Raw genomic sequence first — 26,930 nt, forward strand, 5'->3', positions numbered from 1 at the left:
GCAAAGAGGAGAGAGCTACCATTCGCCCTTTCCTTCCCCGGTTCTTCCCCCATTCCTCCCCGGTTCTTCCCCCATTCCTCCCCCTTCACCTGAGTCCCTATTCCTATTGGTTTCTCTGGTTGTCTGTCTCATGCTCCACCCCATTTTCTGGTGCATTCCACACCAGAACTCATAAAACCCCCCGCACACACTGAATAAAGCATTGCATTGCAACCTCAGACCTCATTGGACCTCCTTGTGCAGTACCGCGTTCCTTCACCCCTCCCACTCGGACCGTAGCAAAAACATGGATTTGTTTTCCCCCAGAATAGCTGAAGATTTTGGGTCTCAAAGTATCTGGAATTAAGAGGGTGATGGCCCCAAACTGAAATAAGAAATTCAATATAAAGGCTGGCAGCCAGATATGAAAAGGGAGATTAGAGGTTATTTAGAAAAATGGGTAGTGGAAAAGCTCAGGGTCATATTCTTAGCACTGTGAGACCATGCATTAGCACAGCTTTATGAATCTAGCTGACAACTGAATACAGCACCAAGCCTCTATACCTGAAGGTTAGAAACAAATATGGAGTAAAAGGTTCATTATTATTCTCTTCTATGCTGCATGATTTTCAAAGAGCTGTTGCAAAAAAAGGAGTTATTAAGGCTTCTCGAGAAATGATGTAAGTATCTATGATTATTTTAGTCCCCCACTGTGGGACAGAGACTTCCACTACATTAAGAAAGGGAATTCTCACTATGGTTACTTAATTTTAAAATGAGACTAATTTCATTCTGTAAATCTTATTTCCTTAGCTCAACCGTTTTTTAAAATTATGACTGTGATTTAAAAGATTCTGGACAGCAAGCAAGCCCCATTTATAAAAATAAAGAGTTATTATTGGAGAGAAAACACGGCAGAGATATTTTAAAAGCTTGTTGGAAGGCTAAAGGTTGCCAAACCAAGCAATTTTGTTACAAAACTGGTAAAATAGGACTACTAACAATTTCCTTTCTGAGATGGTCAGCATTAGGAGCAGAAAACCATCCATTTTGATGAAGTAGTTTCCTGAAGTGTAGAGTTTGTTGAACTTGTGACGTTTAAGATCACCAGCTGGCCTTTCTGTAAGTGTCTTGGGGAAACTTGGGGGCTATGAGAGCTGCCCATTCTGCTTTACACTTAGAAGATTGCCTTGCGCAAATCTGTGGACTTAACAGTCTGGAAAGCTAAAAAGCCAGACTGACTCAAGATGGGAGACATGCCTGTCTCGCTGGCCTGCTGTACAGGGCTGTTGAATATCTCTGCCATGTTTGCATAGGCAACACCTTCAACAGAAGAACCAAGAAGTGTTTGAGTCCAGGTTCCCCTTTAATCCATGGTTTAGAGCAACCTTCTGAAAAATTGTTTGGTTTAAAGTCAGAAAAGTAGAAGAAGAGTTTAAATTTTCAGAAAAAAATCTATACATGTGTATACAGAATAACAGTATCAGGAGGATAGGCTATGTCATGGTTCCTCCAACTTTTTGCAAAAACACTGTTATTTATTTGACATAGACACAGAGCAGAGTTCCTGGATGTCAATCTTGAGAAGAGATGTATCTGAAAAGGAAAGAGTTATCCTGCAAATGAATATATAAGAAAGCATATGCTGCTCCTCTGGCTCTAGAAGATGTCCACAAAGATGATCATACAGGAGCACCTGTAAGAGGACAGGCTGATAGAGCTGGGGTTGTTCAGCCTGGAGAAGAGAAGGCTCTGGGAAGACATTATAGCAGCCTTCCAGTACTTAAACAGGGCCTGCAAGAGAACCAGAGAAGGACTTTTTACAATGGCATGTAGCGATAGGACAAGGGGAAGTGGCCTTAAACTGAAAGAGGGTAGATTGAAATTAGATATTAGGAAGAAATTCTTTACTGTGAGGATGGTGATGCACTGGAACAGCTTACTCAGAGATGTTGTGGATTTCCCATCCTTGGAAGCATTCAAGGTCATGTTGGATGGGGCTCTGAGCAACCTAATCTAATGGAATTTTTCTCTGCCTATGGTAAGGTCTGTAAGATGATCTGTAAGGTCCCTTCCATCACAATCCATTCTGTCAAACTGAAACTGAAAAGCAAAATTGTTAATTGATATGTCCTGGACTCTGCCTTTATTTGTACCGGTGAAGTCAAAGACACTGCAAGTAAAGTTGTGGTGAAAGCAAAGTAACACATGGACAGCTACAAGTGGCGTGTCATAGAACAGGAGAGTGTTAGCTCTGGAGGTCAGGCTCAGAATAATACTGAGAGTTATAATAAAACTATTGCTTGCTTTCTTTTTTCTTCCCTTCCCCCAAGAAAATGTGAATTTGCAGCTAATAAGAATGTCATTAAAAACATCAAGAATAATATTTTCACATTTGAAATACTGGATTATACTCTGCTGTATTACAAGTAAACATACAGTGCTTGTTAAAGTACATGGTTCTTGAACAATTTGTTCTCACCAAACTTGTCTGTTGTTTTTGCACATCATTTGAACATATATCTATCTTTGAATTTGTATTAATTTTGTTTAACTGTACTTGAGAGGCCAGTAAAGTCAAATAATAATTAAGAAACTATTCATTAGAGGAATATTCAAAATAACAAAAAAGTGGAAGGAAGAAAAATATAAGTGGAAGACAGCTCATTTCATATTCAGTGGTCTATTAAACTTTGCAGTGCAAGCAGAAGTGTTCCCCAAAATAATAACTCCATTCATGTCATTGCACAGTATGTCTTCTACACAAACCATCTTTAAATAACTTTGATATTTGCCCAATAAGTCTTCTCTTTAAGGATATCTGAATTCTTTAAGACTTCAATTTATTTTTTTCTTTTAGAGAGTAGCATCTTAAGGATGTGTTGGCAGTGTGACCCTGACCATTAACATACAAATAATGTAAGCTGCTCTATACTTTGAAAGAGATGATTGGCTCTGTAAAGATATTTGGACAAATGTGTTTGCTATTTTATCCTCGTCCACACAAAAACTAATCATACTAGAAACAGCCTATGAAAGATAAACTAATAAATCTTTGTAAGGACTATTGACACCTACAATATTCGTTTAGAAAATGTAGTGAATAAAGGATAAGTAGTGAATAAAGGATATATATTAGTGAGCAAAATATTGATTGATAAACCTGTCATTTCTAAGGGCTGAAAAAGTATGGCTCTTAGACTTATTGATGCAGAGATGATGGTCATTTTTATTTTAGTAACAAATAATAGTATGACAGATACAAAGGTATTAGATGATCAATCATGAGACAGAAGGATTTAGGTAGCAGCTCTGAAAAAATACTTCATTTATAGAACACAATTTAATTTGTTTTAAATAGAAGTACAGCTGAAGCTGATTACTTTTGTCTGAATGGTGTTCCCATTCTATATTACTAGGGGAAAAATGTCAGGGTCTTATGCCACAGCATTTTTCAGTCACCTAATTGTAAGGTAAGAGTAGGGCAGTTCTTATTGTGACATTTCTACTTGGGCAAAATGGATTGTGTGGTTGTAGTTCCTTTAACTAATGATTCAAAATGCTGAAAAAACTATGATTGATTTACCTGGTCATTGACTTAGAAGTGGCATGACCTAGATATGAAAAAGCCAGACCACTGGGCTCCATTTGCAGATCTCCAACAATCTAATTTGTGACCCTTGTCTTGCCTTGGCCTCCTTTTTGATTTGACCTTCTTTCTGCTTTATTTAGAGGTTACTTTCCAGTGCAGATGCAGTCCCCTGTTCTCATTGATAGCTTCTGTCTGTTATGTTCTTTAAAAATGTCTAAATCCACCGTTCAGGTGAAACACTCCTCTATGTTAAAATCCTCCAAAAGCCATTTCAGGTTTTGTTGGAAGATCCATTCTCGTATATTCTTTAGGGTAGTACATTTCCAGATCTTCCAGAATAGTTGCATTGGCAATCCCTGGGTTGTACATGAGAAACCGACTTGTGTGGGTTCACAGAGAAGGCCAACTAAATTAACAAACTAAATTAGCAAAAACTCAGGGGCATGATCACTTTGAAAGTCAGTATTACAAAATGATGCACACCTAACTGTGGTGCTTACCACAGTAGGATCTTGTGGTATTAATAAATTACACATAGTAAAGATGAGTATTTGAAGTGCAAGAGCTTTGATATACACCTGAATGTACCCATTTATCTTGTCTGTGGTCCTGCCTTGTATAATCAATGAAAAATGAGTTTTCATAATTAATTAGGCTTACAGTTCACCTTTGGATGTTCATATACAACTGATACTCTTGGTATGCTCACCAGTAATTCCTACTGAGAAATCCTGCTCTTTTTCCCTGGAACAAGAAGAGAGAACTTTAATTCAAAGCATTGAATGTCTGTGTGTTAAACAGACACAACATGTTCACTGTATGCTCTCATCTATCTTGTATTACCTCAATCAGTACTAGAATTTAATGAGATCAAAGCTTTTTGCATCTGACAGTCTTAATATGCAATCTTAAGATGCTTCATTCTGAGTGTGTTTCACGAAGGGCCAATGAAGACAATAGATTTCTTGCCACAGATGATGAGAAGTAGCCTGTTGTGTGTGTTTGCTATTTGTTGGGGTTTTGTTAGAAAACAAGTTATGAATAACTCTTTCACATTTTTAAGTTGAGTCCAATTTAAGGTGATACCTGAAGTATTGGAGAAGCCAGAACGAATGGACAGAACTGTGTTTCTCATCTGAATCTGTGACCGTTTAGAACAAACATCAGCAAGACTTTCTCTGGAGTCCTGGGCACTCATGTTCATTTCTTCTTAAGACTGCTGATACAGCATCTAGTATTTCTCTGCTAATTTGTATGTAAGCAGAAGATACTGGTTTTATATATTGTTTGTATAAGCTTGCTGAAGTGACCGTTTTAAGATTTCTCACATTGGAGTTAACAAATGGAATTTTTTTGTCAGTTCACAAAAATACTTTCTGTACTGCAATTTTGAAGAGGACCAATACATTTCTAAGACACGAAAAACTTAATGTTTGCTCTAAGTACAAGAAATTTAAAATACAGAGCCAGGATAAGGTTTTCTGTAACAAAAACAGTGTAAACACCTTTTTTTTACAGTGGAAGCAGTACTCTTGCTGTGGTAAAACTTCATATTGTCACATGATCCTAGAATACTTAAAAGTACATTTAAAATTAGAAGTACATTTAAAAGCTTAAATGTGGGATTAAATATCTACTTTATATTAGGATATAGGCAGGTAAGATTCCACTGGAGATCAAGATGCTCAGAGTACTCATTTTGAAATTGAGATACATTTATAAAGTAGGCATAATATTTTAGTTGTTCTTTGGCTTTCCTTATATATTTTTAAATTTTAGTTCCACTTAAGATAAGCAAATAAATTTAAATCTCAACAAAAGCTGAGAAAGTGACACAGCCAATATTTTCTTCCTCTTGCACACAAATAAAGCCTTTGAAAAGTTAGAATAAAATCCAGAGGTCCCTGAAAACTTTTACATTTCCTTTATTAAATCATCCATCCTTTGAATTCAATGACTGGTTTTTGCAATGATCTGTGTAAAGTGTGAATGTTCAGTCTTTGAACTCCTGAATGTTTGAAGTCTATTGTGATGCATGCTAATGATTCTTTACCAGTCTGAAAAACCATGCTAATTTTACTGTTGATACAGAGGGATTACAACATAGCTGATCAGTACTGTATCTAGCTAGATTTTGTTTTTAAACAAATGTGGATATTATTATGCAAAATCATTTTCTTCATTGGACTGGGGACAAGTTGATCCTTTTATGGTAAAAGTTTTAAATCCAGAGTGAGAAAAGCATTAAGAGTGGATTTCCACAGCCTGTAGCTCCTGATGCTCTTGTCCAGCACAGAGGTGGGCAGCTGGTGCTGAAATAAACAGCCCCGGCAGCAGCAAGCAAAGGCTATGAGGGGGTCTGTGATCGACCTCAGAGCCATGCCACTATCCTACAGCATTTTCTTCTCAAGCAGGCATTCGTTTTTTTCACTCTACAGAAAAAGGCAACAGCCTGGATTTAAGTGTCCCTTGGGCTGGACAGGTTTATAGACTGCTACCAAAGATCATCCTGTGCACATCTGTATGCAGAAGCCGCTATGACAGGAGAGAGAAGTACCGCTGCTGGGCTGCAGTGGTACTTCAGTCACAGCCACTGCTCTGTGACTATAGATTTGTTCCTGTATAAAATTATTTCTCTATTTAATTGCTTAAAATGCACTAAGGAGTTCTCTGAGACATCAGTAGCCATGTATCAAATGTCCTTGGAAGGCCAAAAATTGGATTTAAGCCTTTTTCTACAGGTATTTTCCTTTCAATACACACACTGTGTATGAAGGTCTATGTTCTTTCATATCATGTTTGCAATACGTCAGCTTAAAATCTGATTTAATTTAATAATTCTAAAGTTCATTTTAGAAGCAGTGTGTTGATGAAATTCATTGACAAATGGCTGAGTAATACCACTGAAGTTATTCCAGGCACTGCTCTTTCCAGTACTATTTCTAGTCTAAGAATCCTTGTCTAATCCACACACTAAGGAGTGGATTTCAGTATCATGTCTGACATGTTAGCATTCAGAGTACTGTCTCTAGCCACATATTTTAGGTGTCTTAATTAGCAATAGATGGGCAGGAATAGCACATTATTCTAGAAATTTATTATTCCTGATGACTGAATATCCATCTCACACTGGAAACTGTTCTTTCTTTTGGTCACACCCTTTTTCAGATGAATGATCTATGATGTTTTGATCAAGTTCCTAACAGTTAAGAAGAGTTTTGCATGAAGAGTTTTGCTGTCTAAAATGAACATCTCACTAATATTTTGAATTGTTTTCTTTTAAAAGTGAATTAGAAATAGTTTTGCTTACTTTGTAGAGCTTCTGACATCTCAGATCAGTAATTTGTTTTATGACGAACATACTATGTCAGTTGTGTAATTACAGATTGTAGAGGACCAGACCTAAGCATGTTTTGTCTCTAACATTCTGACTGTTATGATAGGAAAGATGTGATTGGAGGAGAGGGTCCCACGAAGATGGAGCAGTACTGTCCTGAGCCAGTGTCCTGCTTTACCTTGAAACTCGTGCTCAGTTCCCCCTCCTCGAACTCACTTCCTGGAGAAGGGCTGGGTGTGCACAGACGAATAAAACAGTGCAAAAAATCTAGTTTGCATAAGAGGTGTGCACAATTTTCTCTTAGTACCAAGAAGCCTGTGACAAATATAATAAAAAATGCTTTCTAAAAGGCACTTATTTTCTAAGAACGCATTATTTTCATTTAGGGTCCCTTAGACTGTGATATTATTTCCTGGTCTGTGCTAATCATTAAATGTCCACTTATTTAGTATTATTCTAAGTATGAAAAACAAGTCCTTAAAGGAATATGCAGAAACAGGAAAAAAAATTATGGTCTGGAGACAGCAAAAGTCAGCTGTTTTCATTGTGGAACCTAGACTGAGTTGAATCGTACAAAATTTTATGCTTATTCTGATATCTCCCCTTTCTTCCCTTAATGGTCAGATAGAAAATAGAGCAGTTATGTATTAATCATGTGTTTGTTTACTCTATAAAGCAACTAAAAAGATTACTTTTGTCAGGGGAGGTGAGTAGAAAGGAAAGCTAGTATTTCTCTAACAGAAATCCAGGTAGCCAAAGGATTATTGCTGATTTTACTGTTTATTTCAGACATATTAGATACAATACTACAGATTAAATTGATTTGAATGTGAAACATAACAGTGATTTAACTGTTCCTTTCCAATAACATCATCCAAAGTTTACATCATTAATGATGCTCAGAACATGAAGTATATGGTTTGCCATGCCTGTGCAAACAAATTCTGAGGTTTACTTCCTGCCAAGGGCAGAGAAAGAGAGAGAGTGGATCTTGTCAACTGCAGTGCTAACCCACAGAGAAGTCAGCATAGCTTTAAGCCATGACTCATTTTTGTGGTGTGATTTTTGACAGTTAGCTTTGTGCTGGAGAGAGATTCTCTTTTCAAGATAATTTTAGTAAAATCTCTAACAGCATGACGGACATCTCCCTCTGTCTATTATTATTTCTCCTTCATGTTTTAAGCTTACTTTGAGCAATCTTTTTCACACCTAGTGGTCCTTTTTTGTTATCCTGCACTATTGTGCTCTCAAAATAATTCTAAACTCTTTGGTTATACTTTTTTGAGTACTATGTTGGTAATATCTCCCATTATCTATGGCCCTGAAATAATTTACTAATTATTTTAAATTTTGTCATATATATATATATATGGGGGGGTGGGGGAGGTGGGAGAGTGTGTATGTGTCTTCTTTTTATCATTAAAATTGGGGTGTATGATAGAGCAGTTTTTCAACTACTCCTTGTTTGCAATATGGTTGTCAAATTATAAAGTCTTTCAGTTCCCTTGTGAGTGGTTGGGTTAAACTATGATGCTTTAGGAAGGCTTAAGTTTGCATGGACTTTGCTCCTATAAAATGGTGTGTCCAGTTTGTCAAAAAGAGCATTAGCTTCCAGAACATTTTTTTGGGTTTTTTTGGTAGCAGTGAGATTCACTAAATATTATATGATCCTTATTTGTGTTAGCATTGAATTATGGCTTTAAAAATCCTAAAGATATTAGTCTATTTTTTACATCTTTTTCCCCTCCAGTTCTTAATTTAGAATAATTGTGTTTCTTTGATCATTTTTCTTTCTAAGGGATAGTTCTTAACACCCTTGATTCAACTTCAGACTGTGAACTTCAGTGAAGTCAGTAAATAATGTCTTTAGAATCAGTTGCTCTTAAATCATATGGTCTTTATTGTCAGGAAACATGTAAGTGAATTAGAAAGGGTGACATCCAATTAACACAGCCTTTTGCAGGTTTAATGAGCAATGATAAATTTAAATCCTTTCTTTTGCACTTTCAAAGTGTGTGAAGTTACAAGTAGAACAAGCTAGAGAGAGATTGTTGTTCTATTGATTCATAATAAATTATTTTAAATTTATTTTTACGGGGATAAGAGGCATCTTCTTTGAAAAGATGCTCATAGGTTATTTGAATAGATGTCTCATCCTAAAATCCAATAAAAGATTAATTCCTACAGCATGTGGGGTTACGTAATAAGATGAGTCATATTGTTTCATTACTTGGTTTTATGGGGTTTAAACAGTCAGTATAGCCTATACCACTGATACATGTGGCTTTTCTTGATTTCCAGTTGACATTACCTCTTAATAGCTCTGAGAAAAGGTATTGGTAGTTTTGTGGCAGCAAAATAGACTCTGCAAAGCAATTAATTATGGTATTAATTTGCAAGTAGTGTCTCTGCATAACACATAATTTTTTCTCTTGTTAAAGGTAAGTAAGAAGTTCTGTGGGTTTTTTTATTTTGGATTTTTAAGGCTGAAAAGTTTCATAGCTATTCAAAAGTAACTACAGTTATGGCATAGAGTGCATTTGATTATTTTGGTTCTAGTTTGTGTAGACAAACTATTTGCAACTGGAGTTTGATAAGATGCTATTTGGCTTCCCTGAACTTTTCCAGTCAACAGCACCGAATCTATTTTTTATTGTTCTGTAAGTCGTATTTCTTCTGTGTGCTTCTCGTGTTTTCCTTAGGTCCTTCTATAAAGCGAGTAATTTCTCACATCAAAATCCACCAAATGTCATTATGACAGATAAGGAAAAAAAATTACCTACAGGACAAATTCAGTCTTTACATATTTCCAGTGAGTTCTGTGGAGCCTAGTTGTCTTTTTCCATAGTATGATTTTATTAGCTCTAGGTGTTATGCTTGTGACTTGCATTGACATAAGTTAATATCAGAGTTTTTAAGAAATACCTCTGGTATTCTGAGTTGAGGAATTTTTCACTCATTGAGTATCTTCCATCCAAAGGAAACTGATTCATAGATTTAGAAAAACCAAAACAAACAAAAAAACCCCAAACCAAAATAATTTTAAACTTTCAGTCATGTTTATATCCCATTATCTTTTGAAATAGGAAGAAGGAAGATTAATATAAATGGCAGTTGTTACTTTCTATTAATCTTTTATTGATACAGAAATTGAAATCTAAAATTAAAGTCAGTCTTAGATTTTTGAAATTTTAACAACTGAAAACCCAAATAAAAATCATCAATAATGGGTTTTTGTGAGTACAATTCATCTAATTGTGGTAATAAATGAGCAATTAATAAAATTTAAATGTATTCTGTTGTTGGTATTTGAAGACACTTCAGCATAGTCTAGATATTAAAGTATAGAGGCATTGTCACCACAAAATACATAACAAGTAGTTATCAACAGATAAGACAGAACTGAAAGATCGCTTTCTAGAAATTCATACATTTTCAGATAATGAAATAAAAATAGACTTTTTTTTAAAAGGTTTTCATGATTCCTATTAACTTCAGTTCAAATGGGAATACACAGTAATCTGAAACAGGCCATTATTTTTCTTTGGGAATATAAGCTTGCATAATATAAACAAAATTATCAAGGTTCTCCCTATTAATTATTATATTTAATTGAACATCCTCTTCTTCTCCATATGAATAACTCTCCCAGTTGTTTGCTTCACTTTCTCTTCTTCCTGCTCAACAGCTCCTCTAACTTTAACCTACTAACACATCCCAGAATTCTTTCAGCTCTTCAACTCAGTGTCCACTCAACATCTCTTGCTTTGCTTATCACCAACTCTGCTTTCTGGACACTGGGGTATCTTTCCCCATATCTTTGCCAACATGGATTGCCCAAAATAGTGCTTCAGTTCCCTGTGTCTTCTTTTAAAACAAAGTTCACAGATAACATGTGTATGTTGATTATATGTCTGGTTTTAATCTTCCTTATGATTACACTTCATAATTCTTCAGGTATTCCTCATGTGTCCCAAGGGAATGGTGTGAAATGCAGCTAATTAAAGCTTGACAAACACTGAGGTTTTTGTTTAAATGGTGGAGATATGGAGAACATAATGAAGATTCACATAGTGGTCATGTCCATACTTGAATACTAATAGCTTTAACCAAATACACTCAAAAATTTTGGCGGTTGAAAATGAAAAGGAATGATGGTTTTAATCACTATAAAAGCCCCTAGAAGTCCTTTGAGAACTCTTCATGAAAGATGTGTTTTCCACCTCTAGGAGAAGCTTGTGAGAACTTAATGGAATGCCGAAGGTCTACACTTTGAGCATGAGCTCATAAATGATGGCCTTTTTTTCAAGGGGAATGCTTAGAAAGCATTCATGAGAGTATGTACTGGAAAAATTATTATTCTTACCCTCTGAAGAACTATGTGATCATTATACTCTAAATAGTTATTTCCACTCTAGTCTGTACTGCCGATGTTTCTAGAGAGAACAGATCAGTAATCTAGAGAATGCAAAGTAGGATCCTTTCCTTCTAAAAAATTTATAGGACTTCTTTTAGTTGACTCCTTATAGGTGGAGTTCTTCTTGAAGTTAGTAGGCCCCCCAAATGATGTGAATTTACATAGTTAATGATTTTAAATTTGAAGTTTTTGTGTGCAACCGTTTAAGGCCATTTGAGGGACCACCTACGAACTGTTTAACATGGCCCCAGGAATTCTTACACTTCAAGGATCAGGATTTGAGAGCTACTATTTTTCCCTTTATTTTAATGGGAAACATTCATTGCACACACTAACAACTCTGTTATTTATTCACTTAGTTATGTCATGTATACAGCCAAAGTAGAGTTGAAAGAAAATAGGCAAGAATTAATTAATTCATTTTTTGCAATCCTATTTGAGAAAATTAATTTAATATCTTTTTCCCCCCTGAATTAACTTTAGTCTTCCTATGAAATGTTTCAACAAATAACTGATAGTCTGCTATTAAGCATTGTGAAACTGGACTTGAAGAAGGAAGTATTGTTTAGTTTCCTCATAAATATTTTGTTCATTGACACCTTGTTAAACTATGGAAGTGCTTGAACATCTTTATTTAAAGATATTTTTTGTGATTATAATATTTAAAATATATATATATATATAAGCCTTTTTTCTATCTGCACTAGTCCAAAAAATAGTAATAATACTTCTTCTTCAAAACAGTTTGGGTTTCTTTTGTTCTCTTCCTCTTTTAAATATATTCCTCAAAAATGCTATGTTTACATTTTTTCAGTGAATTTCGGCATTCTATTACAGTCTTGCTTTGCTAATGCATACCTGACCGTTTACACAAATCTTTTAATTTTTATAGCTCTACACTTTTACCACAATTGTTTTTTCTGTGATATGATTTAGCTTAATTTCCTTAAGAAGTAGCATAATGCTTCATATCCTCTTAAGGGAGAAGACCACTTTATTGGTGTTGCTTTTTGTTTTTATGTCTAATCCTAAATTTCAAACTAAAAGTCATATTGCATCATTCATTGCAAAGCTAAAGGCTGTGTTGAAATCACTGTCATTGAGTAGCTAAAACCCTGATCCATGGATCAACTGGAGAATTAAGACTTTGAATTGAGGATAGAAACACACTGAGAATCCATGGAAAGACTGGTACTTAGAGAATACACTTGTGGTCATTTGGCTCAGGTAGAAGACAACTGGATGAGATGCAGACAGAGGATCCTGTTATTTTCACAATCTGTGCCTAAATAAAATGAGTTATGGCAGTGGCATCTGAATAGGATGGTTGTATGGTTCATTGTGGTCATTTTAGTGGGATAGAATGCATGAAAGACATTGGGGATCTGCTGTAGCAGATTTATTTTGTCAATACTTGAATGAATCAGTCTGTTTTGGCTTAGCAATTGGTTTGAGAACAACAACCATGTAGAGAATGAAGATAGGGAGAGCAGCAACTGGATAAAGATGATGCTCAGTTATCAGGGATTTTTTTTCTTCCCTTTGCACAAAATCCCCTAATTTTTTTCACCTGTTTTGGTCAGAGCTGAGTGTATTTCACCTAGCAATAGAGTGATTTTCCACTTGATATACTTAGTTGGGAAAGTGGGACCTAGTAGTACTTAGCTTGGAAGTCTAGCTACAGATAGTGCAATTTGACTGTATGTGGGAATTTTCCTGTTTCTTAATTCTTCCCTTGTTTCTTAACTTAGAGTGAATAGACTGAGAAAAGGAAGTATTTCCAGGCATGTTTTATACTATGCACTATTTAAAAATTCAGCTGTAACCCTAAGTAAAGCAATTCCTTAAAATAATTGGTGCTGAAAATTTTAGACTGTGCTGCCGCCTTTACATCAACATTGTGACAATTCTGACAGAAATATGACAACATTCAGTTTTACAACCATGATATTTAATAGGACTGAATCTTCAACTGATGTTGCCAGAGGAATTATAAATTGATCAAAAGCTGCTTTTTTTCTGTCAGTAGTAATTTCATGACCACATTGGATAACTCCTTCTCTCCACTTGTCCACCTTTAAGTGGCAGAGGCTGGACAGTCCTCTGTTCCCTGACCAAGCACAATTTTCATCATAGAAAGTAAGGCTTCAGTGCTCTTGAGCATCATGAAAAGTAGTGCTTCAGTCTATAATCCTTTTATCTGATGAGCTTTAGGAGGTTACTAGGTTTTCTGCTTTATGAGGCCCTATTAGATAGATAATAAACCTTGGCCTGCAAGTAACCAATACAATTGTAGACCAATAATACCCTAAAACTTCCAGTTAGACAAAATTGCAGACATTTATTTACTGAAGATTAAAGTATAACTGTAATCCAAGAGTCCAGATTAGAAGATGGGTTTGTAATAGGTGTTGATAGCTAAGCAACAGCTCTCTATGCTACATCTGATAACATTTTTACTTCTAATATTGTTTTCAATCTTCTCTTTCTTCCTTTATATTTTTGTACCAGGTATAAGCAACCCAAATGCTGCATCATCCTAAAACCTTCCTTTCAGAAGAGTATTCATAGCCAAACATTAAAAAAAAAGGCAAAGGCAGATGACTCTAGAAGAATGCAAATCTTTCCTTCTCATTTCCATTTAGACCTCATTAGCTGATGCATGTCTTTGTAAGAAACCTTTCCCTATGGTATTTTTTTATGCTAGCATTATCAGAGGTAGTAAGTTTGGAACTTGTGTACAAAGCTGTTGCTTTCAAAAATCATGTGTGCTCAAAAGAAAGCTGCGTGTAAGCCATTTCTCTGCAAATAGGGAAATATATGTATTGATTTATCAAGGGTTAATTTGAAATATTTATTTAAAAGAGGTCATCACTGAACATAAATGTGACAGCTATTAAAACTTTGGGCCATAAGTAATTGTGGTTTAAAAAAACCCAAAACACCAAAACTGAAAAACCTCACTGAAACTTTTGTAAAGCTTTGCACAGCTTGAGGCCTTTTTCTATAAATATTCCTGTGGGCTTTTTTTATTTTTCCTTATGTAATTTTCCAAAGTTATTGTGTATGCTTCAGAAGCAGTAGGATTTGTACATAATGAGGGCATTTTTTTAGAGATGAAATATGAATACTTCCCAGGCTATTTGCTTTTTTAGTTACTGAAAAATTAAGCTATGAAGTACAAACATATATGTATTTAAGTGAGAATTATATATATATAAAAGGCATGGATATTCTAGAAGTGTATATATTGGAGTGTGTATTTTGTATCCTTGATATTTCTATTAACCATGACAAAATTACAAAATTGGGCTCTGGTTGTATGATGTAAATTATAAGCACTGGATTGTTTGAATTTAACCTTTCTTGTTGACTTTCATCTTATTTTGAACACTGGGAAATTTAACTAAAGTTAAATGCCTGGAGATCATAATATTTTTAGATCCTCATCATCTTGCCAAGTAAAAGAGTTTTGAATGACCCTCTGAAGAACATATGAGAAAATTGCCTACTGTAGATAACACAGTAACTGTGACCAAGGACAGAAAGGACATATAATTCTTTATAGTGAACTTTTTACTGGCTAGTGGCAATCTATTACTGGCAGTTTGGGGCTGAAATGAATATCAGACAGTTTCAGCAAAAACTCCATCTTTCATATCTGAGGAAGCCATGCACCTTTTTGATTAGTACTGCATCAGGCTGTTCACCAGAGATTCAAATTCTTGCAAACAAGTCTCTTTAGATAAGGACAAGTGAACTGGCCCTTTTGACAGTTCAGTTCAGCATGCAGTTCAAGTAATTAGTTTTATTTTGGGGAAGAAACAGTTTCCCGGAGTTTTTCATGAAAGAGAGAATCCTATCTGTACTCTTTTCATTTACTTTTTATATTATTTCATCTCAGCAAACTCAAACTGAATCAAAAAGCTTATAATTTATCTGTGTGAAGGCACTCTGTGTTTACCAGGCAACTTGTTCTTGTATTTCTACTAACATTTATTAAAAATATAGCATAAAAAAAAAGATAATATTGGAGACATGACCAAGGTAAATCCAAATAAACAACTCTACATCATTATGGCTGATCAATATGGCCAATTCCATGTTTTTCACAAGAGTCATATGTTGTACTTTTAACTTCTCTACAGGCTGGTCCTTTAAGAAGCAATTTGGTAAAAGAACTTTACATTTCAGCTCTGCTGTCACATTTCAACTGATGTTTCTGTCAGTAACTTTTCTGAGACTTGGTGGGAAACAAAGTATTTTGGAAGGAATTTTCAGAAATCCACTAGAGAATAGCTCAATTCCCCTTGACAAACCTCAAATCAGAGATAAGCTTTGAGAAGTCATCCAACCTGAAGTATTCTGAAGGAAAGATTGTGAAATATTTCATAGCTATATGCAACAGATAAGACATTATGCAGCATAATCCAGGATATAGAAAAATAGTTATTAAGAAGCATTCTAATCAAGTCATATATTAAAATTATCAATATTTATGTGATAGATAAAATTCAAATAAGAAAAGTTAGACAATCTACCTCAGCAAGGTCTAGGGTATTAATATAGCTATTCATCTCAGTTCATATGTTAGAGAACAAAGTTATGATTCCTTAAAGATACACTTTTTTTTTTTACGAGTAAGGTTGGCTTATGAAGTTTCCTGTAATTGATAGAATTTCATAATTTTTTATCTACTATGCCTACTCCTGGGGGGCAGTCAGGAGAGAAATATAAATCTCTCTCTAATCTTAGTCTTTCTCTCTGGAATTCACTACTGAGTGTGAGCAAATGTAGAATGACATCTTAGCAATGTTAAGTCTACTTTTTATTTTCACTGCATGTTATTTTCACCGGTGCAAACAGGAAAATATGTATTTTAATCTAAAGACTAAATTGACAAGGAAGAAGTCTCTCTCTTCAGTATTTTGTCAGCAAACCTCTTAAAAAGTGATAAGTTTTCACAGCTAACTACCACAGAAAAGGGCTTAAGCAAAAATGAGCTTTTATTTGCCAACAGTCTTTCCGTGAAAATATGATTTACCAAAGAATACCTTGTAGTTGCTTAAGGGTTACAGAAACCTACAGATGGAGTGGTGTGCCAGTGATCTTTGGGTCTTATTCTTTTGCCATAGTATTACATATTTTTAACAAAGTGGTTTAAAAAACTTTACTTTTGTAAGGTATGTTCCATCTTAGTAGAAAGATCTCAGGTGCCAGCTGACATCACTCCTTATGCGATTATAGTAGAGTACTAAAATAAATAAAGTAACGTAACTTTTTAAAAGCAGATGAATATAAGGGGGAAAAATCACTAGTACAAAATTATCAGTTTGTGGACAACATAAACATGTGGAATATTTTGCTCTGCTTTGTTCTTGTTATAATATACTTGGTTTAATGTGCATCCCATAGTACATTCATCCTTTCAGTGATGCATAAAGTGCAGCAACGTGTGCATGTATTTCCTTTTACAGTCATGGTGTAAATCATTGCAGTCTGTTCTTTAAGGTCCACTTGTATTTGATAAATTATTTTTTAGAGTGTATTTATGTCTTTGGTGATCATTCAGGGAGATCCAGTAGTGCTTTTCAGACCTTCGGCTTTGGAAAATAGTGCCATCCTATTTTCATTCTTTTGACTAATACTAAAATCAACTTAACGCATTGCTGTTGTCATGGATGGATAAGTAACTCTTTTCTCTCTGAATATTTTTTTCTATCCAAGATGCAACAGAAGGAGGACTTCACATTTAGAAAGGCTGACTTTCTTCCTGAACTTCAAAGAGCACCAAATTAACACTACCAGTTTATCAGTCACAGTATTTTGGTTTTTGGATAGAAGCTTTTTTTTTTTAATTTGTGTGTGAATAAATTTGGTAGCTGTTTTAAGAAATGAAAACTCAAGTTTTCATTCCTTTGACATAATTCAACTTAATGAAGCTAAGTAGTTTTCTGATATCAGAAAAGATATTAAGATGAGTAACAGCAGGGCAAATTGGCAAAGGATTTAATTTGATTGCTCAGTTTACATATCTAGCAAATTATGACACACTATGAAGATCTCATCCAAAAGGTATGATTCTTGATTTATTCAAATCTAAGCTTCTAATGGCCTTTGTAGGGATGCAACTCCATTGGTGGAAAATTTTTTATAGTGTATAGATTTCTTGGTTTTGTCGGCTATTTTTATATTGCAATACTCCTCCTTCCTTTTTTTTCTGTTTCCTTTGGCAGATTTAATCTCCCCATCTGATGCACTTTCTTCCCTTCTTTAGTTGTGTATTTACCCACTCTTTATATTTCTCCACTATGGGTGTGCTATCCAGCTCCCACATTTCCAATAATCTCCTTTCCTGTTCTTTAGCTCTGATGCAAGAGCCGTTGAGCTTCACACACCCTTACACACCTTTACCAACACTGTCACACCTTGCTACAGCTCTTGTATCCAGCTGGACTGCTGTAGTTCCTCTCTCTGTTGACAGGCAGACAAGTTTCCTCCATTTTTCTAGCCAAGGCACTGCCAGAGCATGGTAGAGAAAGGAATTTACAATTTTAAGTATGTGTGTCTTTCAAATGCTCAAGAAAGAAAGAAGAAACTTTAAGAAACATGTTATGAAACCAACCTAAAACCTTATGTGCTTGGGAATACAGTGAAATGCTACTAATAAAAAAAGGAAGCCTTGAGGGAAGTCTTTTAAAATGTAATAGAAAATAATAACAGTTTGAGAAACCTGGGACCCTTGTGATGCTCTGTCTCTCCCACTTCTTTACTATAGTAAATTGTTGTTTTGTGAAATTCGATGCAGGATTTTTTAGTGAGTGAGAAAGTCTGTGGACCCTTTGGGGCAGTACTTCAATTGTGTGGGCTTGGTGATCCATTCTCTGTTTTTCAGTTTCTGAGTCACTCTGTGTACTTTGATAGTGGTTATATTTTGGATCTCTCTAATGAATAGCTTATTGTTTCTTATAGATTTCAAAGGAAGTCTATAAAATCTCCTAGAGCTTATCTCTGCATTTCATGGGGGTTGTCTGTAAGGAAGCCTAGAAATGTATTGGATGAATCTCATATTGTTAACCTTGTTCTCATCCTATTCACATCTTTATATATGTATCTGTGTGTCCATGTGAAAGAAAGAGAGAGAATTAATGGGGGAATAAAGTACAAACTCCTTTTCAAATAAGCTATAAATAATTTATTATAATTTTGTTCAATAAAGAATGAATGCTGGATGATGGAAAGATCATAATGAGAAAAATGACTTCTAGTAAAGTCAGAAAGGTTAATAAACAGTTCTAGGAGAGAAATAACAGGAAAAGAAGATATTTTGTTTACTTTTTAGCAAAAAGTGACATTTAGTAGATCGGATAAAATTCAAATATAAGATTAACGGATCTTTACCATTAATTAATCTTACTTACAGAAGATGTGGCTTATAGATGTGACTGGCACTATTAATGTGACTGTCACTGCCTGATGGTGTGGAATTACTATGATTTTCTGCCTATTGTGACATCAGATTCGCTGCCTGGGCTAGAAACCTTGCCTGCAGTTCTGGCCAGGGAGTTTTAGCTGCTTTAAACTAATGCATCAGTGTTGATTTATATTTAAAGCTAGTTAAGAGCAAGAAAGATGTGATAATTTCTGAATTGGAAAATGGGCAGAATATAAACATTCATTGCAAATTGGGACATGGAAAAACCTAGGAAATGCATAAGGCATGGAAGACTGAAAAATATGCATCTATATTCTGGTTGATCTAAATTAAAAAAAATATTTTGAAGAAAGTCAGATCAAAGTTTAAGGGCTCAATGGGATTTTATCAACAGAAAAATAGGCTGAAACTTTTACACTTTTGTTTAAAATCTCACTTTTTGCATCAGACTCCTGAGAAACCCTTTTGTTTTATTTAATATCTTTAAAATGCCTTGGACATTGAGTGATGCAAGTATTAATCAAATTAAAAGATCTAACTGTAACCTTCGTTCATTGTATCTTATCCTATTTATCCTATCTGCTCTATTCATATCAATTCTTCAAAACAAGAAAAAAATGTCCATGACATAAAGTATGAAGTGAAAAAGATGACAATCTAATAGAAATATCAAATACATGTTATTCATTGAAAGGACTGAAAGCCTGAATTCAAGTTCTGAGTCGAGCACAGATTGTGTCTACTGAGAATTGTATTTTGCCCCTCACATCTGTGATTCTTGGTGTCCTTACTGGCTTCACTAATCCTTTGATTCATAAAGACAGAAATTTCCTCTAGGGTTCAAGTGACATGTGATCGACTACTGTATTCTGCGTTCTACTCAGTAGGGTATGATGCAGAACAAGGTAGTCCAGAGGACTATAATTGCTTGTTTTACAAGAGAAGAAGCTTTTCTCTTTCTTTAAAAGAGCAATAGTATGATCAGGGAGAAGAAATTTGTTGGAGTTCAAATATTTAGAGTCACATTGAACTCTCACAACTTTCAAAATCATACTTTAATGTTGTCAAGATAGGTCTTTTTATAGTGTTATCACTGTATAAAAATTAATTTAATAAAAATCAAGAAAGGCATGTGCACACTCTACAGTCCATTTTGTCAAAATTCAACTTCTTTGGATGCTATTTCTGTGATACCATGTATTCAAACTTTATACTTTGCTTTTATCTTTCATTGTATTCATGATTAAACATCATCCTCTGCAGTCTACTCTATGTATTTTTCACCCCAGCTACCTTCAGTTTCTCTTGCATCTGGAGTTTTTTTAATTTGTTTCCTTAAGATGATTGAGTTAAATAAAATACATTATTCATCACCTCAGAATATGAGGTTTTATCTCCAGGACCCTGATGTATGTAAGTGAGTTTCCTACTAAAAATGTCACATAGGCCTTTTTTCAGTACCCTCACTTGCAGCAAAACTCTTGGTGTACAAATATATAACTCCAGGTACAGGGAGGGAAGTAACTAATCTGCAAATCAGAAGACACTGCTACATAGTTAGAATCAGAGGTATTTTACCGTAACACATTATGAAGATACCAGTTTAATTCCATAGGTGAGATTCTGATCTTGTTTTCATCTACTCTTTTTTTATTATTTTTTACACATCTTTTGGCCTTTCCTTTAAGGTTTCTGTGAAATGTCCGTAAATGCTCCTCTTGCTTTGAAACAGTTATGGCTACAGCATAGTCAGGGCTAGTGACGATGAGCTGTAAATCCAGGTCCATCAGAAAAGGAGCAAGCCAGACAGACCTGGCAGGCTGGGAGCAAGTAGGATTAGAGCAACCGACCAAGACACATTCTGGGAGTATAGTCAGTGAATTGCCCCAAAGTACTGGCAGCGTTGTCTTGTTCTTGGAAAGTGTTCACACAGTCTAATCATTTATTTAGTGAAGCTCCCCTACTTCTGAAAGATGTTGCAGCAGATGTGACAGCAACATGAATAGTACTGACCCAAGGACTTTCTTGGCTTTGTTTAGAAATTGTAGACAACCAGTCAGGTGAAGGAAAATAAATACCTTATGGCTATGGTTCTTCTCATTTCTAAATCTAAGGAGAATTTAAAATATTGAATAATCATGGAAACATTCAAAATTATTGATCCATAAACTTAAAAGAAGAATGTATAAATTAATTTTACTACAGAATTTATTTATATGTATTAAAGTACTGAAAATTACTTGTTTATTGCATTTCAAATATGGTAATTTTTTTAATTTTTTTGTAAGGAGTTGTATGAATTCATGGTTATGCATTAATTTACCAGCTGCATCCTGGGGCTCATGGTCTCATATAAAACTTCAATTTCACTCCATGAAATACAGTACTTCAAATTTTCCAGATTAGCAGTCTTCACCTACAAAGTACTGAAGGACAGGAAACTTTTACAGATTTCTTTGTCACTGTGTGTGACAGCATCAATGGATTTGTCACTCTCAGGAATAGTTTCTTCCTGAAACATTTTGACAGAATTGGGAAGCATTAAAATAATTTTTACATCAACATTAAAAAGTCTAGCAACAACTTGATATTTTTCTACTGTATTTGAAGTATGAGTGAAAATACCTACAGTAAATTTCCAGGTTGCATGTGTATTGTTAGTCTGAAAGACAGCGCTGGGGTTCTGAGAAGATGCTGAAGGCAAACATGTACGCCGACTTGAGCATTGTAGGTCAAACTCTACATTTGGATTGTTGCCATGGAAGTTTTTAGAGATTCCTGGGATAATGGTGTTTTACTGCAGACCTTCATAAGGCAAAATGAAGTGGCAATCCAACCTGATCCATTTGTCATTCTTTGGAATAATGTATGTGCATCCTTTTTGAGTAAAACCTGACTGACAGGTGTATATTGTCATTGTTACTGTGAGGGCTATTAATTTAACTAGGATTATCTATAAATCTTAAAATAAGTCTGTAATATTTGAATTTGCATCCATCTTCCCCATCATGTGTCTCTTTCTTTTAGGTTTTTTCAGGCTTTATGGTATACCTAAAAAAAAAGATTGAAGGGGTCAGTTAATGCCCACTTGTTTCCCTAGTAGATTGCTTCTGTTTGGGCTGCAGTAATGAGCTATAAAGGAACTGAAATTTCAGAGAAAGAAGCATCCCTCTTTGTGGAACAGCAAGGAGTTTTCAATGGGAGAGACAAGAATTTTATATATACCTGTCACAGGAAAAGGGGAGATTTTCTTGACCCTTAGTGATTTATTTGTCTGTCAGTGCCCAGGAGAGCCAAGACCCTTTTTCCTGGCCAGTCTGTCAGCGTCTTGTTATGGGAACCCATCACCCAACAGTCCTGCTGGATCAAAGGGTGGTTCAATTGCTCTTTTCAGGGAGCTAAACCAACAGCATAAGGGAGACTTCTCAGTGCGTCTTCCCACTTTATTCGAATGTGTTACCTGCTACTGACAACTGCTAGTGCCTGTGAAGGACTCACACTAACAGTTTACAGAATAACACTCTTTAATCTGCACAATTTTATATTAATAAGTTTCGAAGATTGCCGGTGGTAGTATCTGACTGCAAAAATGTATTCAAAGCAATACACAGACAAGCTCTAATGCCCAATAAAAGTATTCAGTGTGCATGGAGCACAGTTCTTATCCAGTAGGCATCCCTCTCTGGGAGAAGACAGGTTCAGCCCATCGGCTGATCCCAGCAGTTACAATGGAGACTTCCCTCACTTTCCCCCCATTCTTGACTTACTTTTGTACTATTTCTTTATGTTTAGGTGGAGCTTGAGTTACTTTAGCCATAAATACCTTTATTACTGATTGATGTAAAATTCTCTCGCTCTGCTATTAAAGATAAAGTCAAAAGAATACAGGGTGTATGCCCAGTGGGGGATGGTCGTACCTTGGAGATGGGTAACTTTGGGATGCAAGTGTGTGTTAATATTACAGTTAGGCTTTAATTAACCAAGTTCATCTGAGAGGAGAGATTTTGCCACAGTTGTTGGCTCAGCAGCAGGACATCTTCTCCTCTCTCCCTTGGCTGACAGGTGCTGTGCAGTTTATCGGCTGCAAGGTACCATCAAACTCCCCTCCCTGCAAGGATTTACACAGAGCCTGGCCACAGTGTCTCCACTCTGCTCCACCCTCCACCATCCACCTTAACAGGTGCTTACTTTTGTATGGGGAATCATCATGGAGCTGCCAACTACATTCCACCCAGGGAGTAGCAGTTGTATCTTACCCAAAATTTCCATACTGCTATAACTTCTGTTAGGATGTGAATATAACTTCTCAGTTTCCTCTTAATTTTTACTGCGTGCCATCTTCCCGCAATACCTTATTGCAAAACCTGGTTATGTGAGAGCAGTGATTTTTAGTATAACAGAGTAACATTTACATACTTGTGGAAGACAAAAACCCTTTCCTTAGTAAGTAAGAGGATGACTGTGGTATTTTCTATGCAGAAAAGAGAACAGAATGAGTTTAAGATAAAAGATACTGTCTAAACTGTTGTCAGATGCCCTGAGTACAGACAAGGGTGGATTACGCTGATTTAGAGACACTGTTGTAAATCTTGGCATATGAACATGGAAAAGAAAATGCATATTGAGCTGGAATCAGCAGGGCACAGATAAATTACTTCAGAGGCTCTGATCAGTGCTGCTTTGAAGAACTGTGACAATCTAACACCCATGGCCCCTTGAAACTGCTGAACTCCCCATAACCTTATGCAAAGATGATTTAAAGTCTGTTTCATCTAGAAGAGAAAGACATTTAAATAACGTTTCTTGAGCAGTTCTAGTGTAAGCCTAATTTTTTAACAATAAATTGCACCAGTGGCAACAAAGGGAACAATTTATTGTGAGCTAGTATGTTCCTAGTTTTGCACATAATATCTGTTTTCAGAAAGGTTTTACTGTATGTACCCATGAGGTTAAATACAGAATTGATTTAGGATTACTTCTTTACTTTCAATTCATTCGTCAGATTTAAAAAGGAAGAAGATATTTTTCAACTGAGTAAATTGCAGAATGGATATGCTAGAATTATTTCTGAAAAACAAAGAAGTACAAGTACAAAAACTTTGAAAACTGGGTAAATAAGAATGGAAAATATTAAAGGACTGTTTACTTCTTAAAAGGAAAAGCCAGATCAGATTTCAGGAATAATTTCTGCAATTGAAAGAAATATTGTAAAATCAAACTTCCACAATCAAATAAAAAATGAAGGTTTGAAATGGTATAATAAAACTAAACTGAAAGGACAGTAATTTGTTTAGGCTTATTGCATGTAATTTTGTAGTAGAGGATTAAAAGGGACAATGAAAAATAAGGTAATATGTGAACATACATTCGTATCAATATGAGTAAAATTCAAGATAAAGTACTGCTTTTAAAGTTCTGTGAGCTAGAAGCCTCAGAAACCAATTAATTGAAATGTATGTTACTTCTTTTTTTTGTGTTTTCACTGTTGTAAACAGCAATCTAAAACTTAAAATACCCTAGTCCCTTATGCTCAATCTGTTATTTGTTTGTTCTTTCTCATTCAAGCCAGGTTATAAAGTTTTATTGCCATATTGTCTTATTTGTTTATTATATCTTGGCTTTCAAAAATATTAAGTGCCACAAAGCAAATTTGGAAAGACAGTGAATGTTTACCATTTTCCACTAAGTCAATATGTATTGCAAATTAGCAGCTGTGCTTTACGATAGATGTAATTTCTTGGTTGGTGATTGTCTTTTGCTTGGTTTTTTTGGGTTGGTGTTTTTGGTTTCGGGTTTTGTTTTTTGTTTTGTTTGTTTGTTTTGTGTGTGTTTGTTTTTTTCCTGACGGAAATAATCAGTTTTTCTTTAGTTTCCATTGTGACCTTTCTTGTAGGTAAAACATTTGAGGAAAAGGAAACTGACTGGGTGCCAGAAGCAGCATAGCTGTCCTAGCACATTAGGCAAGCCTGTGTCACAGTCTCCTGGCTTCCACAGCCATCTTACTTTAGATGAATGGCACATTCTAGCTGAAGGCACTTTGGTTTGTGGCTACTCCTGTTCCTGACTGGCAGCGTCAGTTCCTGATTAACTGATGTCATAGAACCCATCCAGAAATTTGAGACAGGGACTGAAAGTACATTTTCAAAAAGCAATGCTTTCCCATTCTTATGCAACAAGCTGAGCAAGTAGACACAAAGAAAGAATTATTCTGACCGTATGCGTTTTCTAAAATATCTGAATATTCTAGTATGGTGATGGAATTCATTGAATACTCATTCAAATAGTCACTGAAAGATGAAAGGACAGCTTATTTCCCCCTTTTTTTCTTCCCTGTTAGTCTGAATAGTACTCTAGCAAGTGACCTGACCATCCTGCTCCTTAGGTTTACAGGACTTGTGGGAAAAGACAACTGCTGTTCACCTTCACCTCCCCACTGTCTGAGAAGAGTCCAACTAGTGGACAGCTTGCTACGAAGAGCTTGTGTGATTTCCCAGGCTTTTGCCTCAATGTGTTATGGTTACTGTTCTGGTCCTGAAGGAAGAGGCTTTGTGACGGTCATTACCAAACTTCAGTATTATCCTTTTAATTGCTGTCCCCTTCCTAGCTTATATTCATCATTCTGGTGTAATACATAATTTCCAGTAGCTTGGATCAACTGCACGTTATTGCTAAGTGCCCTGCATAGTTATCTTCATTTCTGATCTCTGACGTAGCTGTACTCCTCATTTTTCCTCCTTTATTTTATATTATTTTGTCCTTTTGGATAATCAGCTCTTCCAGGACTACACTTAGGAACCCATTTCTGACTACTGGTGTTCTGGGTGGTCAGGCAGTGTGGATACTTTACCGTTAACTTTCCTGGTTATCAGTGGAACCGTTTTGGATTTCTGAATGGGAGGGCTGTTTCCACTGTGCCTGTGAAACATTATTTTTGGCATTTCTATGTTATCTGTGTGCTACAGCCTGTTTACCCTGAATGATGGAAACCTGTAGTTTCTTTAGGATAACTTCATAATATTCTTTCTTTCTTCTTTGGATTTGACGGCCTTAGTATAAAAGGTAGTTCTTGGGTTTAGTGCCTCAAAAGTACCCAAATCGTTACAGACCTGATAGTTTTCAAGAGAAAACTGTGATAAAAATTCTTTGCTCAGTGCTATTTTTGAAATCATGTCTTTGTCTGCAGGACTAACACAACTGAAGACTTTTGAGCAGGGCCATTCCTTGCCATTACAGGTATGACAAACAGATGGTGTGTATTTTTAGAAAGTGTTATGTTTTAGGACCTGTACTCTGAAGGAATAGTTTTGCTTTATAAAAATTATAAACATTTAATGCATTGGTTTTACATAATCGCTTAAGGTTTTGCCTTATGCTCTAAATAGAATAGATTTTCATATTATTAGGAATTCATAATCATTAGAGTAAATGTCGCATATAAAATTACTTCCCCCCAACTGAAGCGGGTGGCAGACACAGAGGAATGAGGCTTGTTACCTCAAAACTTGAAATCCCCCTCAGGGATCTAGGAGGAGAGTAGCAGAACAACATCAAGCAGAACAATAACAAAGTATTGTGCATCTTCCACATAAACACACTTAGAGAAGAAGTAATTGAAATCTGAAGTTTCTGTAGCAAGTTTCAAACATTTTCTATTTTATTTTTTTTATTAATCAACATAACTTTAATGATTGGAACATAAAGCAGGATTCATTGCCTATAGATTTCAGTCGCAGTATTCCCCAGGGTATAATTAGAAGTGTTGTGAGATATTTTTGCTTCATTTCAAATATGCAAAGCCTGATTCTACTTCTACTTAGGTCAATGGTGTGATTTTCATTAACTCTCTCCTATGATAGCCTAGTCAAGCTCAGAATGAAGGAAATGCATTCCAGGGTGCCTTATTGAATGCAATGGTTTAAATGAGATAAAACCCCCTGAGATTAGCTATAAAACAATTTAAGATTAATACACATAAACTAATTTATCTCCCTTCATATTCCAGATGTCCCACAACATTAGTATGTGGAACATGGAATGATCAGTGTAACAAGTGAAAAACATAGATACCCAGTACTGTTAGTAAAGGGCGTTATGATGAGAATTGAAAGAAAATTATGGAACACATTAAAAAAAATTGTATAAACAAAAAAAGACTGCAAAGATGTGTATA

This window comes from Lepidothrix coronata, unplaced genomic scaffold (genome assembly GCF_001604755.1).
Source record: "Lepidothrix coronata isolate B3197 unplaced genomic scaffold, Lepidothrix_coronata-1.0 Scaffold56, whole genome shotgun sequence".
NCBI lineage: Eukaryota > Metazoa > Chordata > Aves > Passeriformes > Pipridae > Lepidothrix > Lepidothrix coronata.